Genomic DNA, 19,500 nt, shown 5'->3' with positions numbered 1-19,500 from the left:
TAAAAATAATTTTCATATGATGATCTTGACCGTCCATTTATTGAGCCACACGGATGTGAATAGGTTGCTCTCGAACCAGCAGATTGGATGATGCTAGCTGTCCACTTGTTGAGCCACAACGTAACATGTTATTCTCCTAAAAGAAACTCCCCACAATGATCCGAACCACTTTGTCCAGCCCATCCATTGAAATCGAAATCCATCAACCCACTCTCAATTGATATGCACAGCCCACTCAAACCAATTCAATCTTAAATGGCAAAACTGCCCCTCTATGCACAAACATATTCTCCCAAGCTGATCCAAACGGTCAAAATTGTTGGACTACAATGTAAATTGGGTATGGCCCTCAAATTATTTTCGTTGGTTGATCCAAACCGTCCAATTTGTTAGCTACTCATGGGCCCCACTATGAAAATAAGAGAAAGAGAGTGTGTGTGAGAGCTGGGCATCATGGAGCTAATCCAAACCGTTCAATTTGTTAGGGCCACAAGATAAATGGGACATGTCCTATAAATCATTCCATAGGAAGCATGAGATGATCTAAACGGTCCGTTTGGTGAGCCATCAAATGGATGATCCGAACCATCCACTTTATAACACCCACAATCGGCCCATTGGTGTGAACATCTAAGAATGGTACATGTGTGAATAGCTATTTTCTTTGAATTTTCATCTTTTTAGCTCCAATTTCTGTGAAAATTCAGAAATGTCCCTGAAACACCAAAAACAAACAAATACCTTAATAGTACCGCTCTAAACAATGGAATATGCATGCTTTCTTACCTAAGATTTACACATAAATGTGTTAATCATGTGTCTCCTAGTGGGGGCTCTAGATGACTCTTTCATTGCCCTTGCAATGAAAAGAATTAAAGGTTTCAAGGTATCTAAAAAAAATCTAAAACATCTCTATCTAAAGAAAGAGAAGGAAGAGGAAAGAGGGCACTACCATAACCTGGTAAGTCCCTCCAATGATGGGCTTGGGCTAAGGCATTCATCGCCACATCCTTAGAATAGCTTTGTGATTCCAACAAAGGACGTCTCGGTCTCTCATTGCAATTGGCTTCCTTTCTTCCATTCTTGTCTCGATGATTGGACTTTAGCAAGCTCTCTCTCTCTCTCTCTCTCTCAGCCACATTTGATGTTTCTGTAAATTTTCCTTACAAATAGAGCAGAGCACAGATAACCAACAGCCCCACAGAGGATACCCAAACCAAAGTAGAACATGAGTGTGTAACCAAAATAGAAACTGGTCTGGAAGAAGCCTAACATCTTAGTCTTTACATAGTAGTAGTATATGGAGTAAAGGAACACATATACAGCAGTCGACGCCACAGACAAGAACAAGATCAATTGCCAATGATAGCTCTCAGCATTCAGCAAGAAACATGTGCCCACAATTGTGACACGGACAGTGACAATTACGAGAATTAGGAAAACCAGCAACAGAAAACCATACACATAGTACACCTTGTAATTCTAGAAGGATGTGAAGACAAAATACATCTCAATGAATACGCTGCCAAAGGGAATAAACCCTCCCATCAGGAACATAATGGATGGAATGAGATACCATTTCTTCTCAGGGATAGGATGAGGAATGGTATTCACACAACAGGGATTATTTGGAGCACCACTCCAGTTTCTGCCGACAATAGAACCGAGAAGTACCAGAGGGAATGAAATGAATACCCAAATTATGAACATGACAACAATTGTCCCAAAGGGAATAGCAGCTAAAGACCCATATAATATAACAATTATGTTTAATATGAACCTAATTCCAAAGCACAGAAATAGGAAAAAGGATGCCGTGAGTATCATTGACTTTATCCAATTTTTTATTGCCATTGTGAGAGTAAAGTCCACCACTAACATAACCTGAAATAAATGACTTAAGAGCATAACATACTATGACAGTAGTGATAATCGCTCCTCGTCCAATGTACAACATCCTAATGATTGCCAATAAGATGACAAGAAGAACAACAATTGCAAGCCATGCACCTATACTAACGACTGCTGAATGTACAACCAAATTGCGAGGAGGGTGAAATACATCTCCATGTATCAGCTTCGAACCAGACTCTTCATTCACATCTCTTTCCAGAGTCTCCAAATCGTCATCTTCTCGAGCATACTTCACATAGTCATTTCTAAGAGTTTGGATTAATATCATCGATACCAGACTAGTAAGGAAAATAACCATCATGAAGGAATTGAAGATGAAGAACCAATGATTTTGGTGCTCAAAGAAAGGGTAGTCTAAGTAAACATCAAAGTGTTGTCCAAAGGTTATATTTGTTGGAACCCATTTGATAGAATATGTAAGGTCTAATGTATTCCCAACCTCCAGGAGTTTAGGAGAATCTTGAGTAAGATTGACAGTTATAATCTGATCTCCATTGAATTTAACAATAAGACTTTTGTGACTGAGTAACATGACTAAAATGCAACCTGATCTTATCCGAGCATAAGCGACAAGAACTCTAAATTGAAAATTGTAGTATAAATGGGTTCATAATACAGACACACAACACCCGAACACACATCGTCATATGCCACTAATCCAAGGCGAACTGGAGAAGGATATAAGAGTCGGACAAAACACTAGGATGTCTATATTTTAGGACCATGATATACAAAATCAGAGGTTAGAAGAGACATGCAAAATATCTAATTTTGTAAGCCGCGAGATACACAAACTGAGATCTAATTGAAGGAAAAACATAGGAGATGAATGTAACAAGTGTATATGCATTACTACGCCACAGAAAGTTCCTTGTCATGCTCTTAGTGAAATTCACAAAATGTAAGGGACTATCAAAATATTACCTGAGACATATCAATTAGAAAACCCCAAATGGTAATAGGTACAAATGATCTCAGTCAGAAATTCTGAGGCACTTGAATTACAATACAGAATAATACATAATGAAAATCATGGATCCGAACTAGGAGAAGACTATAAGATGAAATCAATAAGCTCTTCCTTGCAATTCCATAAAAGAAGCCTTACAAATTGATGAAGCAAAGGAAAAGACAAGAAGATTTTTGCGTACTTATCAAACATAATTGCACTGATATAATTTTCCGAACAAGGTTGCTTCAGTAATTCATGGTTAACAAGGTGATTGAATCAAAAACATAATCCAATTCCTTTGATTTGCAAGATAGAGCACAAATTTAACCATAAAAAAAACTCATAGCAAAACAATCAGCAAAGACTCTAATTATGCTAATCACATTGATTGTACTCTAAACGAAACTTAAACAAAAGGAAAAAAATTACCTGAATCACTTAATGAAATCTGATGAAGATTATTGTGACAGACGGCACCGACGAGAAGATCAGAGAGTGGCCGGAACTCCGGTGATCCGGTTGTGAAAGAAGCTCAAAACCCTTTCTGCTAGGGTTTTCCCTTGAAAATGAAAGACGTCCTCTCTCTGATTTTTCTCTACTCTCTATTTTCTCTTTCTCTTGATCTTTCTACTCTAAATCCCTCTTTGATATCTCTTTACAAATATCTCAAATTCTCACTCCCTCTCACAAAATCTCTGCATAGATCTAGAGTTTGTGAAGAGAAACAGTTTAGATCTTGGCCGGAATCCAGCAAAATCTGCCGGAGAAGATGATGGAAAGGGGGTTTGGGAGGAAAAATGGTTCAAGGTTGAAAGGAAAATGGTAATGATAATGGCTAGTTGCAAAGGCGAGCTAGAGGTGAAGAATTGGCCGGAGACCTGAAAGGATTGCTTGAGAAGATGACCGGATTCCAGTAAGACTACCGGAATCAATGGGGTTTGGATTAGATCTAGGGTTTAGGGATCATCGAAGAAGGGGGGGGGGTTTAAGTTGGGGCTGAAGTGGAATCAATGGAGGAGATGGAGAAGAAGATGGATAACTAGCTCTCGAAGATGGACGAAGATGAGGACAATGATGATGGCCATGGTTCTCTCCTCTCTCTGCTAGTCTCCCCTCTCTCGCCCTCTTTCTTGATTTGCTAAAAACAAGAAGAACCCCCCCTCTGACATCCCTAATTCGGTGGAATTTATCATAGGAAAAATGATATTTTGACCCCTCTTCTTCCTAGGGACAACCCCACTTGGTGTGTTTATAACTACTTTTTACCTCACAGGGGGTGATTCAAGGTGAAAATGGGCCCTTAGAAAACAAAATAATATATTTGCTCTCCCTTTCTTTCCCATGAACAACCCTTTATAAAAATAAAATGATACATTTATTCCCTCCATTTTTCCTTGGGCAACTCCCATGTTCTTACAATTAGATATTTCTTCTTCCCCTCAATCTCAACCATTCATCCTTCTTGGGGCTGAGATAACTTCTCTTTGCATTCACATGAAAGGAACATCATTAATTCTTCTCCAGGTTCACTCCCTTCGATTATATCCATTCATTTTGTTCCTTCTTTTATATGAGATCTTGCCCCCCAAATTTGATCATAGACATCCATTTGAGGCATCTTCTTTCAATGGTCATTATTAAATCACCAATTGCTTTCTATGGAATAGTAGACAAACACCCTATTGGAAAATTTTGAGAACAAAAAGAAAAACTTTAAATATCATGTTTTATATTCGTACAAACCTAGTTTTTCTTCTTGAATTAATTAGCACACCTTCATTTTGATAGGTGCACTCTCTTAACTAGTTTTTTCTTATATTCTGAGTAGGGTACTAATATTAGCATGTTCCTACTTTGATTATGGTATTAGCTCCACTTGGCTTTTCTCTTTTTTATAATTTTTGCACTACCATCCACTTACCTTGTATTTTCTATTTAAATTGGCTTATTTGCTGATTATGGCACTCCTAAGCTAAATATTTCACTTCCCATTTCTATATATATATATATATATATATCTATATATATATATGAAATTGCAAGGGTAGGCCCGAGTACTTACTCTAATGGCAACTAATGAGGAGGTAAAATTAGGTTACTAACAAGTTTTAACCTTTTGAAAACTTCTAACCCAATTTTGAAGATTAAGAGATCAAAGATGAAAATTAACCACACAAGTTAAATCCTAAGTGCAATGCAAATGAAAAGCAAGAGATAAGAGAGAGTGCACCCGAGATTTAAAGTGGTTCGGTCCTCAAAACGAGAGGCCTACTCCACTCCACCAACCAAACCCGTTGATGGCTTCACTATTTGATCTTCTTAACTTCGGTGAAGATCGGTGCCGATTACAATTCTAATCGCCTTTAACCTTGGTGGCAATCCTCACCACGGAGGGTGGGCTCCACTTCTCTGAACACTCGCCCGAATACAATTTTCTTGATAAAGAAAGAACAAAAAATCCCTCACAAGGGCTTACAAACTTTGTAGAAGATTGTGGACCCCGATCCGAGATAGAGGTGAGGGAACGGGTCCCTAACACCCTCCGGATCATCCACGTGTGAAGGAGAGCTCTGCCAAGGAACTCTCGAAACGGATGCCACCCTCATAGCATAGCACGAGTGGCGATATAAAAAGAACGAGATATGTCTTGATCCGGAACCAAGGTTCGAAACCGAGACATACCTAAAATAAACTCAGAGTCGCCATCCATGGATATGCCATGGAACCCTAAAATCAAATCCTCTGTGCAATGGATAACTAGAAATATATATGGGTTCGTGCCTGGTTACGAATGGAGAAGGTCTGAGAGCACCCCCAATTCGTCCGAGTGCAAGCACTTGGTCTCTTATGCCATTTATTATTAACTCCAAAGAAGTTTGGGTAAAAATCATGTGAAATGGAAACAATCCTCAGGAGTCGTCTACCTAAGCATACATTTCCTGAGGATAAAGATAATAAGTACACATAAAATAAAATGAAAGATGTGTCACCTAAGCATAGCTAGGTTATGAGTGACATGCCTAATGGATGTCTAAATTCTGATGTGCAAATACATGCAAGCTATAACTAAAGGTATAGGATCAGTACGATAAAGTAAGAAAACACATCAAAACATATAATAACAATACTACAAATCCTAAAACTCTAAATTATTAGCCCGAGTCTTCAGATGGTCTGGTATTCATCCAAAGAAGCCTACGTATCCCCGCCTCCGCAAGAATCAGAGCCACGTAGTTCTTCGTGCCTATTCTAAACTATGATGCCTAAGACACATAGACCTCTATCCTAGACTCGATCTAAAAGACCGGACTAGTTATTAAAGTTTTTTGCACGATTATTTAAATTCCAGTGAAATGTGGATTTTAGGACATCCTATATGCCCTAACTAAATGCATATTAGCCCTAAGCTAATGCAGGTGGTTCCTACAACCTATGTGTAACTAGGCCGTATATTCTAAAGAAAACCAAGGGTGGACTAGCGTATCCTGCTCTAGTCATCACTCGGCAATGTGGATCACCGACTGACCGGACGGAGGCGTTCTTATAACTCTAGGACAGAGCCCTAACTCTAAAACAAGCACACAACAAACAAACAATCAAACAACCTATCAAAAGAAAAACTCTAACTCTAAAACTCTCTATCGAGGAGAAACTCCTAACTCTAGAGGAAGATTTTTTGAAAACAAGATTTTAATGGTTTTTGAAAAAGGTTTAAAATATTATTTACAAAAAGTTTGGCTGGACATGGGATATGGATCCCAAGCTGCACTACGTACCTCGTGGAAGAGGATCAAGCCAACGTAGTTCGAAACGAACTCTACTAATTATTACCTCTAAAACACTTAACAATTTAGGCTTTTTTAAGATTTTTCAAATGTTTTTTATGTTATAAATTTCTAATGTTTTTGAGTTTTAAACGTATTCAATGTTTTTGGGTTTTAAAGCTTTTTATATGTTTTTGGATTTCGAATTTCTGATGTTTTTAAATTTTTAATTTCTGATTTCACCCTTTTGGTCAAAGACCTAAGGGAAAATGCAAAGCAACACCCTAGGGTCAAACCCTAGGGCTAACAGGGGAAACCCCTAAACCGAATAAGCTAGCTATCAAAAGTAATGAGATGATCTAAGATCACAACTAAATAAAGCTTTAATAAGACTGTGCTAGTCTCTAAAGAATAGAAAAGACACCAAAACTAAAGAGAAACTCCCTCTAAAAACACTACCAAAAGCGAAGGTAAATGAGTCAAAGACTCTCAAATAGCGCTCCTAAAAGGACAGATGAGTCAAGGACTCTCTAATAACACTCTCTAAAGGACGAGCGAGTCAAAGACTCTCTAAAAAAAAAAACACTAACGAAGATAAATTAGCCAGAGGTTCTCTAATACTACAACTTAAAGGATGAATGAGTCAAAGACTCTCTAAAAGGAGCTGCTCTAATATAAGGCTGGGTAAGCCTTCTAAAAATGGAAACCCTCTAAATGAGACAAGGCTTGTCTCCAAATAGGGGCTCTATAAATGAGGCAAAGCATGCCTCCTATGGGTACACTATCTATCAAAATCAAGGCAACTTCCCTGAGGGTAGGCTCTAAATGAGGCTCGTCTCCAAAGGAGCATGGCCTAATGAGACATAGCATGTCTCCTAGTAGGGGTCTAATTTCTATCGGTGTCTAAAAGACTATTAAAGTCTACTATACCAAAGAAGGGAAGCTCTACTAGGACTGAGCAAGTCCCCTAAGAAAAGGCTTGGGCTAACGAAAAGGATAAAATTAACCTTTAATGAGCAGGGGAAATAAGAAAGAGACAGGTTCCCAAAGAAATTCTCAAAAATTAACAAATAATTGCAGCAATGATATTAATCTCATATTTAGATAAAAATCTTAAAGACAAACATAAAAGGGTCCTGAAAGAAAACAAAGTAAATTAGTTGATTCATCAAGTAGTAACTAAGAGAAATTGTCATGAACTATTTAGGAAGGATGAAAAACCAAATACATACATAATAGTATCATTTAAAACAAATGAATAATAAAGAGAAACTTGCCCTACCCTACCTTATATAATACAAGTTGAACTGGTGTAATTGTTATAACATGGTAGTGCCAATACCAGTAACACTATGCTTCAATACTCACATCCAAACCATCTTAGCTCACACCATCCAAACAACCTTTAAAATTATTCCAACCTTCTAATATTTTCACTCACCTTGCTTGCCTCTATTGATTGCATAATACGTAAAAACCCCTGTAACCTATGAGAGAAATCAATCGGTTCATACGATGCCTACTAAAATTTGACAAGAAAATTAATAACAGCTCATCAACCCTTAAATTGGTTTGTTACTACCCCCTGATTTAGTGATCCTTAAAAATGATAGTAATATCTTGATTATTCTATTGACTTTGGGAAAGCAAATTGAAAGAAAGTGATAATAGTAAGAGCTCCAATATCGAAATATGGTAGTATGGGTATCACTTCTCCCAAGAGATCGAAAGACAACAAACTTTTAAATCCATGCATTTAAGTCATGCATATCTCACGGTTTTCAAGGGATGGATGAAGTATAACATCGAAAGCTACACTTTTCTTTTAAAGTCTAAAATATATACTTAACTTTTCAAGGCTCTTGACACAAACCATCATGCCATGGAATTCTTTTTAATCTGTAGCAAATCTCTATATAAAGTAATCAACACACCATATGCCATGAACATTCACACAAAACAAAATACAGCCAATCCTCTTTTGTCTATTACCGACGTTCCAGTTTATTATGGCTGCTACAATTCCACACATGGAATAAAGAATATACCCTTTATATAAATTATGAACCATCAGGAGATTCATGAACCATGTGATATCTGTATAGAATACACAGAATCAGATTTTTGTTTGTTTGCATGAAGTGATCTTACAGCTATTTTACTTGTTCAGGCTTATGAACACCATGAGATTTTCAATAAAAATAGACACTACTAGTAAACCCTGGCATCCGCAACACACAGCACTAACAGACATTACCCTCCAATAAATGATATGCATACAACATATTCTCAATATTTAGCAATCCAGCAAACGAATGTACCTTGGCCATTTTATTCGATATTTTTAAAGTAACAAGGATTTTTTTCCAATCGTGATGATCAGATTCTCATCCAACCAAGACTACTGCCATCTATATAAAATTTAGCAACAAAATTACCATTACATATCATCTTGGACATAAAAATCTTTAGGCAAAAAATTTCACATGAAAAACTGCTACAAATTATCACAACACATTTTCCTACAAATATCTCAAAGAAGAAACAACATAAATCTTGTAGAATTTTTCTTTCATGACAACATAAAAACTAGATTACAATTCATAAGAGATCACAATAAAGTCATTAGACAAGAGTTTAAACCATAATTCAGCAAAAATTTGTTATCAGGTCATGCTTAATAGCATAATGATTTCAAGTCATTACAACACAAGAAATCTTCACAGGTTTAAATTAAATATAATTATAGACAAAACAACTATCATAGGACTTCCACCCCCCCAAAAGGACTATACATAAACCAGATCTCAACATGGGAAGTTTGCACAAAAAATTAGAGCATACAACTAAACGAGTTAGAGTATGACCTCAAAGAACAGGGGAAATAACAATAGTAAAAAAAAATCGAATAAATGTTCAAACATATCTATTAGGCAAAAATGAATTTCACGACAAAATCCTTAGAAATGCTCTTTTGATCTATAAACTAAGAGAGGCTGAAATAGCAGATGATTAATTTTAATAATACAGCTCTTAAATATATATCAAATTCCATGAAAATATTTACCTGAATTGCTAATTATGATCTTTCAGTAGACAAATACTTGAAGCTTAGAGAAACAGAGCAAATACCTTTAGATCTCGTAGTTTCACTGAAGGAAATGACGTCCGACTGCTTCGATGATGAGAACTTCTAATCAGCCTTAGGATTCGCACACTCCAATCAAAATTTTAAACCAAGAAGAATAGCAGATGCAGAGATCTAAGATTTTTGAGATGAAATATTATTCAGATCTCTAGAGGAATGAAGGATCTGTGACTCCAATTGACATTGGGAATAGATCTGAGAAATTTGAAAGAACAAAAGAAGATGAAATGGAGTTAAAGCTCGAATCTGAGCAGAGGAGGAAATGGCCGGAATCCAGCAAGATCTTAGCCGGATCTCTGAAAGAGATGAGAAGATGAAGGAGAAATAACAGCTTTGTAGTAAATTCAAAAAGAAAGGGGAGAAAATATACCGATCGGAGATGAAATTCCGTCCGGTAGATCTGCCGGAGAAGAAGGAGTAACCGGAGAAAATGAAGGAGTTATGATTTAAATCAAACAAATGAGATTATTGATGGCTGAAAAGAGGAGATCAAGAGGCAAAGGCAACTATTAGAAAAGATGAATGAAAAGATAGACTACAAAATGACCGGCCGGAGCTCCGGTCAAGCCACCGGAGAAGAAAAACCTCTCTTCACCTCTCTCACTCTTTCTTTCGGATTTTTGCAAAAATCAGCTCTTCCTCCCTCGCTATTCTCAGATCTGAGATCTCGGATCTGAGACTCCTCTTTTATGGACAGATTTAAGGAGGAAAATCAGATCTAAGCGGTGATAGAGGCGAGGGTTAGAGGTTTAAAACCAGAAAATGAGGTAAACTCACCAGAGTCTATGAGGTTTAAGGTAGGAGATGATCGAAGGTGGCGATGATCGGACTCCGACGAAATTTTCGTCGGAGAAGAAGATCCTTCTCTCTCTCTCTCTCTCTCTCTCTCTCTCTCTCTGATTTTCACGAGAAAATGAATAGTACCCATTTCCTCTTGATTTTCTTTTATATATATAAGAAATGAAAGCTGATATCCGCACCCTCACTTGATGAGGCGCGCGGAAAATGATAGGGCGCACCCGCCATTTTTGTCCTATTCGGCTTGGGCGCATCCATCAAAGGATAACTCACCCCCCTTCTCGCATGGATACTCCCTACTGCGGATAAATCACTCCCCTTATACATTTATATTACGCTTTTTTTTCTTCGGCTCGTCCTATTTGCCATTTCTCGACAGATTCTACTGAAACTTTGCGGGGACTTCGGTGGGACCCTAAGCTACCTCAGGGTTCAATTTGGGATCCTAGCTTGGTGATTAGATGGGGCTTGGCACAAACACAACGAATTGGTCCGGTCAAAATGGGGTGTCTACAAAGATGTACAAATTTGAGCCCATGATCCAAATCCTAATTCTAGAGGATGAGAGGCATAAACAAGCTTGATTCACTCTTAGGATATTCCAATAGGTTTTTAGAGTGTTAGGATTGATAATTTTGAAGTTTAGATTACCCATATATATAGAAAAACCAAATATGACCGTTTGAGGGGCATAGTGGTAAATCTGGCGAAATCCCAAACGGCTATAATTTCTTCCCGTTATAATGGTCTCGGAGTTCAGAGAAATTCTCGGAGTTTCGAGAATTTCTCTCGGAGTTCCGGGAATACAAACAGAAGATATAAAAATGCTACTGGACCATTTCTCGGAGCTTTGAGGAATGTCTCGGAGTTTCGAGAAGCCTATTTTCAGCAGATTATCAATTCTGTTTTCTTATTCATTGGGACTTCCAACTCTACACCAAGTTGAGATTGTTATGAGGGTTCCAAAGTGTTGGAACACCACAAGGACAATCTCTTAAACATTTAGGGTGTGTGAGATTACATTATTTATGCTTCTAAACACCTAAATTAGGATTGGATCTTTACATTCTAAAACGACTTCGATCTTCAATGCGATTCTTCAAGTCATCATTCGTCTTGGATCTCTGATGTCTTTGGCCTCTGAATGCGGTCCAATGAGAGCTTCTTGGCCTCAATCCAAGCAATCTTGTCTTAGCACAATTATGATCTACAACTTAGACATTCAAACACATTAGTGATCTTAAATCACTTGTGTATCAGAATCATCAAAAGAAGATAGATGGGAATGCCAAGGTGGGAACCATTGGGCTTACAATATATATATATATATATTCAACTTAAACCCAAGACATGGGTTACGGTTTCGAGGATTTATTCGATTTTGAGGAAAAGGGTCCGGTCAAAATGAGGTGTCTACAGGTATCACTGCAGCCCGAGGAGACGAGGTGTCATCGGATTACTACCCAGCATTACAAAAGGAGGTTGCGGGTTGAATGTTAACACTGGAACTTTGAATCAGTCCTCATAAGAGACAGAGGACACTGTTTTTTCTTTCTTTCTTTTACCGCTTTTATTGTGTTTTGTTTTCAGCCTACTACAGGCCATGTAAAAGCAAGAAGAAATGTAAATAAATAAAGTACGTGCATAAGTTTGTACTTATCTTTTGTTTTAAAATCTCCTTTTTATCTTCTGTATAAACCAAACCATGACTGCAGAAATGATGTCCGAATGGATCCAAAGTTACAGCGAGCCTGAGAGCTTTCGACTGTTCGATTGTATGTCCTACAATGAGCAGATGTTTCCTTTGTTTGAGTCCATCCAAATAGATTGGAACCTCCTCAAAGCAATGACAAAATACTAGGATCTCTGGTACCATGTCTTTCGCTTTGGTCTGGAGGAACTGTGTCATACCTTCGAAGAATGTTGCACTCTGTTGCGATTCCTAGATGACGGACCTCTCATCCGCCCTGAGCTTAGGTATGGATCAAACAAGTTCCTGTGTCTTCGACTACTTTCTATGCCATCGCAAGACCTTAGAGACTTCATGACACCAGAAGGTATTTATGTAGATAGCCTTATCAAAGCCTACGCTCCTGTTGGAGATCTAGAATATCTGTTATTTCAACAATGTCATTCCAGTATCCTCATCTCCCATTCAGAGCGTGTTCAACCCTTCTCTACATTTGGTTGTGCCTGAAGCTTCACATTGCAACCCCTCGACCTCGAACAATCCCCTCCATTCTAAATTTCGAATCATGGAGCCATGTTGTTCATTTCGATAGCGAAATCGAGTGGTCTAACTGGTTAGGAACCCGGACGAATGATGACATACTTTTGAGACTTCGTGGCTCTGACAGTGACGCCATGACCACTTTCAAAGCCATCTATGTTTGTCCCCTCGGACTCCAAGATACTTCTTTCTACATCCCTCACCGAATCATGCGTCAGTTCGAAAGTAGGCAATGACCATGGGAACCTCACCCGTGATTCCATCCATCCACCGGAGGTAGGCAATGACCATGGCAAAAATGCCGGGTAGTCTCCATCTATAAGATTTTCGTCCCTCGTGAAGATAGGATACATCCAGAGTACTACTCAGCACTCTGTATGATACTTCCTTCTGATGCCAAGCCGTCAGATCTCTCCACTGATTCTGAGACAAGGAGTTGCTCAATGTTCGTCGTCATCCACGCGACTCGAATCTACCAGTCCAGGGACTACTTCAATATAGAAGATATCAAGTTCTTTTCCTTTTTTTTGCAAATTTTGTAAAAGTGATTTTCATGCTAGCATAGGCCTCTTGTAAAAATTGATCAGACATGTAAATAAATAAGAGAGTTCTATTAAAAATCTTGTTTATTTCTCATACATGCTTGTATGTTTCTTTCTCATTTCATGAAAAAGCTCTAAAAAGAGTGTATTAATATTCCCATTTACAGGTAGAAAATTCACACACTCAAAATCATTGCACCTAGGAAAGAGAAATCCTGGTCCCGAACCAATTCTCGATTGGTAAGAACCTTAGAAGTCCCTCGTTCTCCGAGTCCTACTCATTCGACAAGAATTTGAGAACCATTTAGTCCTTCAACTCCTCTCACCATCATGGCAGAACCCACAAATCAGTTCCAAGGTTATCCAAGAGCTACAACAGGCAGTAACGGATCTCTCACAAAGGTTCCATCAAGTATATGAAGAGAACCCCGTATTAAGATCACTTTCTCAGGCTGATGTTAGGCCTAGTGTATCTCAAGAACCCCTTCCTCCTATCCAGGAAACCTTACCTGCTCAGCCTACTAATCAGTCCACAGCACAACCTATGGATCTGTTTTTAGGAGAGCAATACGCAGATGTGAATCATCCTTTTGCCCAGATTTTGAAACAGTGGGAAGATAAGTTCGCTAAGGTTAGTCAAGGCCTCAAAGTCATCAAGGTTCAGGGGTCGTCAGGACTCACTTTGCGTGAAGTTTCTTTGTTCCCACATGTACAACTTCCGGCCAGCTTCAAATGGCCAGACATTGGTAAGTACAATGGAACCGTTGTCCTCGCATGCACCTTGCAGTGTTCGAAAGTACGCTACGATCACAAGGTATGTCCCCGGATCAGCTGGCTTTGGTTTTTCAGATGTCTCTAAAAGGCGTGGCATAGAAATGGCTTTTGAGTTTGCCTGAGTTATCGACTATGGGTTGGGACCGCATAATGAATGAATTTATCAAGCAGTTCTCTTATGAGGACGGTACAGAGACCTCTTTGTCGAGATCTTCAGACCACCAAGCATGAACCCCTGGAAGCTTTCTTAGACTTTGTAAAGCACTGGCGTCAAAAAATAGCTTAGATGCTCAAACGTCCGTCTGAGGAAGAAAGATTGGGATGATGCAGCAAAACGTAACTCTGTCATTCCAGCGCCCTATGGCCATCCAGAGTTCACCAGTCTCAAACATTTCATTGACACTAGGAATAAAATTGAGGATTCCCTAGCTCGTGGTTGGCTCACTAAAACTGCTCAGATTCTAAGAATGAATTGTCCAAAAAGCCACCTGTGCCTAAAGAAGTTAATACAATGAAGTCAGTCATAGAGACCTCTGAAACACGTGTTGTCTGGCAATAGAGCGATGCACCCCAAGGGCTTGCCACCGCAAACAAACCTCGAAGGGAATTTACCCCTTACCTGCTAGTCTTTCAACCATCGTGAAATTCTTCTTCAGAAAAGTAAGTTATTCTTACTTGAACCCCGTCAGCCTCCCAACCCTTTGCCAAAAAGTTGGAACAACAGAGAATACTGTGAATACCACCAAGGTAGGGGACACTTAACCGATAGATGTCTCGCTTTGAAACATGCTATCCAAGATCTTCTTGAAAAGAAACAGTTCATCCTCCTGTCTGGGCCAAATATCAATACCAACCCTCTTCTAAATCACAACCCATCCTTGTCCACTTCAAATGCCATCTTCGTCGAATCTCCGCCTATCGAATTGTCTTCTTTGATTTGTGTTATCGAACCCTATCCTTGGGGAACAGATACCAACAATTACAAACTAGAGGTCGGGGAAGAATGAAGTTTTTCCTTTTCCACTTATGCGGATTTGATGAAGAACCTTATATTCTGGACCTAGAAGAGGCTGGAATAGATGAAACTTCTTTTGTCCTTTCATTCGACGATTGCAAAATCAGTGATCCTGAAACTTCCAAGGTAGGACATCTTACTAGGGGTGGTAGAAATTACAAACCCGCAGAGCTTCAAGCAAATGATCTGATTGAAGCCGTCAAGAGAAAGGTTGTCAGTACAGGGGTTGATCAGGAAGATCTGAACATTATCAAGCAGCTGAGCAATATTCGAGCAGACATTTCGCTATGGGGATTACAATTGGTATCTCTTAAACATCGAGAAGTGATCCTCAAAAGTCTACAAATTTACAAGTCTCGATGGATACAACACCTGAGCAGCTTACAAATCTGGTAGCAGCAGTTAGAGCCTCTACAACCCTCTCATTCTCAATCAAGATTTGATGTTTGAGGGTAAGAACCACTCTAAGCCTCTCTTCATCACTGTACTCTGCAACCAGAAAAAAGTACTAGCCGTTCTGATGGACAACGGTTCAACCTTGAACATCTTTCCTTTAAGCATAGCCACAACCACTGGATTTGGCCCTAATGACTTCTCTCCATCTGATTAAGGCATCATGGCCTATGACAACTCTCATCGGGATGTAGTCGGAACCCTTTTTACTGCTATCTATTTAGGCAGTGAAAGCTTTGACGTCGAGTTCCAAGTGCTTGACATCAAGTCGTCTTTCAATCTGTTCGGTGGGACGACCATGGCTTCACAAGTTTGGAGCCGTACCTTCTTCCTTACATCAAAAGCTCAAGTTCATGAAAGGGAACAAGGTCATCACTGTTCGAGGTGATAATGGATTAGAAGTAGGCGCCATCCTGTCAATCCTAATGGGAAGTCAGTAGGAGACAATGTCTATATAAATAGTTTCCATCTGGATGTCACCACGATCGGTTGGGAGCAGGCTAAGAAGGAAGTAGCTCCTCTCCCTCACGACATTAACTCTATCATGTCTACAATCCTTAAGATCAACAACTATATCCCAGGAATGGGGTTAGGTCAATATCAGAAAGAAGTAGTTCAGTTTGATGATCTGCAATTTCCATCCAATGTTGCTACCACTGGCTTGGGTTATCACAACACGAGCCACGAGATTCAAGAAATATATCATAGTATAACTCGAAGGAGGTTATACAAAGAAGCGGGATAGGTTTTGCCAATGTCGAAAATCAGGCCAACTCTCAACGATTACTTTTGTAGAGAAGGGGGAGACTTTCCCTACTATGGTTTTCCAGAATGGTCCATACATCCGATCACTGGGCAAAGAGTTTCAGGTTTCCATATTTTCTTCGCTTACGAGTTAGCCAAGTGAAGAAGATAAGGTATGGTGGAGGAAACAATACAATCATGCAGAATCACTGAAGTTTGATTGGGCAGACAACTTAGATCCTGGGTTGTTACGATCAATGTTCCTAGAGAATCCTTCAGCCATCTGTATGATCAAGGAAACCGTTCCAATATTTTCCCCACAGGGTATGATTACCGATGCTGGTGAGGCAGAACTCTCCAACTGGTCTGATACCTTCGTCCCATTACTCACTTCAAATATACCTTCAGATATAGACTTCTCGTCCTCTAAATCAGAATACATCTCTGATTCTAATTCTTCTTTTGAAACAATCTCTAATGTAAGCGAGCCCGATAAGGGTGCGTCAGTCAGTTCTTCCTTCGATGTATCGTACGAATCAATGAAAGGACTTTCACTATACTCACCTTTATCTCTCGATTCTTCTAAAATCAATGCTTTAAACAATAATGAACAACCCTCCTCGGAGGAGGATGTAGACGTAACTCCCCTCGAGATTAAAGAATTAATCAAACGAGATGAGCGTCAAGCAGAACCTTTAGAAGATAAAATTGAAACTATGTTAAATTGCTAGTGAATCCCAGCTTCAGGAGATAAAGATTGGCAAACCATTATCCCCTGAAGAGAGTGAGGAATTAATAAAATTGTTAAAATAATTCAAAGAGGTCTTCGTCTGGTCATACGAAGATATGCCAGGATTAAGTGAGAAAATTGTCGAGCATCATATCCCTCTCTTCCCAGAAGTTAAGCCGCAAAAGAGGAAGCTCGGAAGAATGAAATCAGAGTGTGTTCTCAAGATCAAAGATGAAGTAACCAATCAGATAAAAGCAGGATTTCTAGAGGTTGTCAGATATCCAGAGTGGTTAGCAAACATCATTCCAGTGCCCAAGAAAGATGGAAAGATTCGGCGTTGTGTTGATTTTAGAGATATGAAAAAAAGCCAGTCCAAAGGATGACTTTCCTTTGCCTCATATCGATATCCTGGTTGATAATATGACAGGTCATGCCTTGCTCTCTTTCATGGATGGATTTTCTGTGTACAATCAGATAAACATGGCTCCAGAAGATAAGATCAAGACAACATTCACTACGTAGTGGGGAACCTATTGCTACAGGGTGATGCCATTCGGTCTTAAGAACGCCGGTGCTACCTATCAAAGGGCCACAACTACCCTCTTACATGACTTGATACACAAGGAGGTGGAGGTGTACGTCGATGATATGATCGTCAAATCCAAGACTTGAGCAGAACATGATACAGCCTTGAGAAAATTCTTCGAAAGGATCGCAGAGTATAAGCTCCGCCTTAACCCAATCAAGTGCGTTTTCGAGATAACTTCCAAAAGCTACTGGGTTTCCTTGTTAGCCACAAAGGAATCGAGGTAGACCCTCCAAAATCAAAGAAATCCAAGAATGCCATCTCCAAAAACAGAAAAAGAAACCAGAGGTTTCGTAGGAAGAGTTCAGTACTTGAACCGTTTCATAAGCCAGCTTACTAGTACCTGCGAACCAATTTTCAAACTCCTAAAGGAAAACATGTCGAAATAGTGGAACACTGAGTGTCAAGAATCTTTTGAGAAAATTAAGAATTGTTTGTCATCTCCATCGGTATTCGCACCAGCAGTTGCCAGACAATCATTCCTCCTATATTTTCAACAACAAACACAACTCTCTTATGTATATTGGCCAGTATACTATCTCAGCAAGAAGATGTTGGAATACGAGCTGAATTACACATTATTGGAAAAAATCTGTTTAGCATTAGTATGGGCCACTCAAAGGCTCAGGAACTACTTGCTATCACAGAAAATTCTCCTTATATCTCAAATGGATCCATTGAAATGCTTGTTAAAAAAACCAGCTCTTATCGGCAGAACGGCCCTCTTGCTTTTGTTGTTGTCAGAATTTGACATCATGTATGTCACCCAGATGTGTCAACATTTCTATCAGAGGAAATCGAATCCCAGATTTGAAGGTTTCGATATAAAAAGCACATCTCCAGCTCTTGAACATTTGCAGACATACTCTGTTACCGAAGTAATTCGTATGTTTTATTCTGTAGGAATCCGATAGTCTTCTCTGATTTTCTTCAAAGCAGATCCCTTTAGGGTGCATACCGATTCTCGGGCTTCCTTCGGACAATAAAATTTTAGTTTTTTTGGTCCTGCATCCTTTTCGCGTTGAAGAATCTTTGGTAGAGGGGTAGCATCCACCTCTTCACTTGAATCTCTAGTAGTAATAGGTTCTGCATTTACTCGTTGCTGAGATGCAGCACCCGCTACTCTAGAGGTATCGCCATGACTCTTTTCTAGTACTTTTTGGCTAAGGGTGATAGATGGGTGAAGTTTGCTTGACCTAACCCTAATCTCCCTCCTCTTACTAACTATCGGACTCTTGGGGAATTTGGAAGACCCTTCCTCTTCACTATTCCCAAGGAAGGCTCCAGTGATTGATTTTGTGAATCTGTAGCATCAGACATTGTTTTCAAAATAGAGAGTTCAAAGAAAACAAAAAAGATTCTCTGAAGAATAAAACCAAAAGAAATCTGGAAAGAGGAAACGGAGTTGAGGACTCATCGCATATCTAAAGAATAAAATCGAGATATTTGATTTCCCTTTACGAAAGATATGATTACACTAACGCCCTTATCTTGTGAAATGACGCTATCACCCCTCACAGAAATTGTTAACTACATTTATAAAAATACCTTGGAAAATCTTCATACAAATAAACCCAAACATCGGTACCAATCCATTTACTCTCATGAAAATTACTGATAGTAGGGGGGCAAAGAGCTCATATTACAATATAAAATAAAATAAAAATTTCATTGATGAAAGAAATATTACAAGTAAAAGCCATTTGAGGCCGGCTACATAATATCAACTGCTCCGAACTAAAAACCTATGAGTAAAAAAGAAGAGAAGATTCTTTGACTCGGTATGAGGCATGTACACCGGACAGACTCAACCAACAAAAGAAAGGCTCCGCTACAGGTAGCAGGAGGAA

The 19,500-nt window shown here is 39.0% G+C and overlaps 1 pseudogene; it reads right to left on the bottom strand.

Moving 5' to 3' along the window:
* Positions 1 to 1,131: 1,131 nt before the first annotated feature.
* On the bottom strand, positions 1,132 to 2,446 carry LOC143878951 (transmembrane 9 superfamily member 1 pseudogene; annotated as a pseudogene).
* Positions 2,447 to 19,500: the final 17,054 nt, after the last annotated feature.

Source organism: Tasmannia lanceolata, unplaced genomic scaffold (assembly GCF_043159265.1).
Source record: "Tasmannia lanceolata isolate RefF3 unplaced genomic scaffold, GAP_Taslan_0.1 ptg000006l, whole genome shotgun sequence".
In the NCBI taxonomy this organism is placed as follows: Eukaryota; Viridiplantae; Streptophyta; class Magnoliopsida; order Canellales; family Winteraceae; genus Tasmannia; species Tasmannia lanceolata.
Note: the sequence above shows the minus strand (reverse complement) of the source record. Positions and strands in the feature narration are given on the sequence as shown.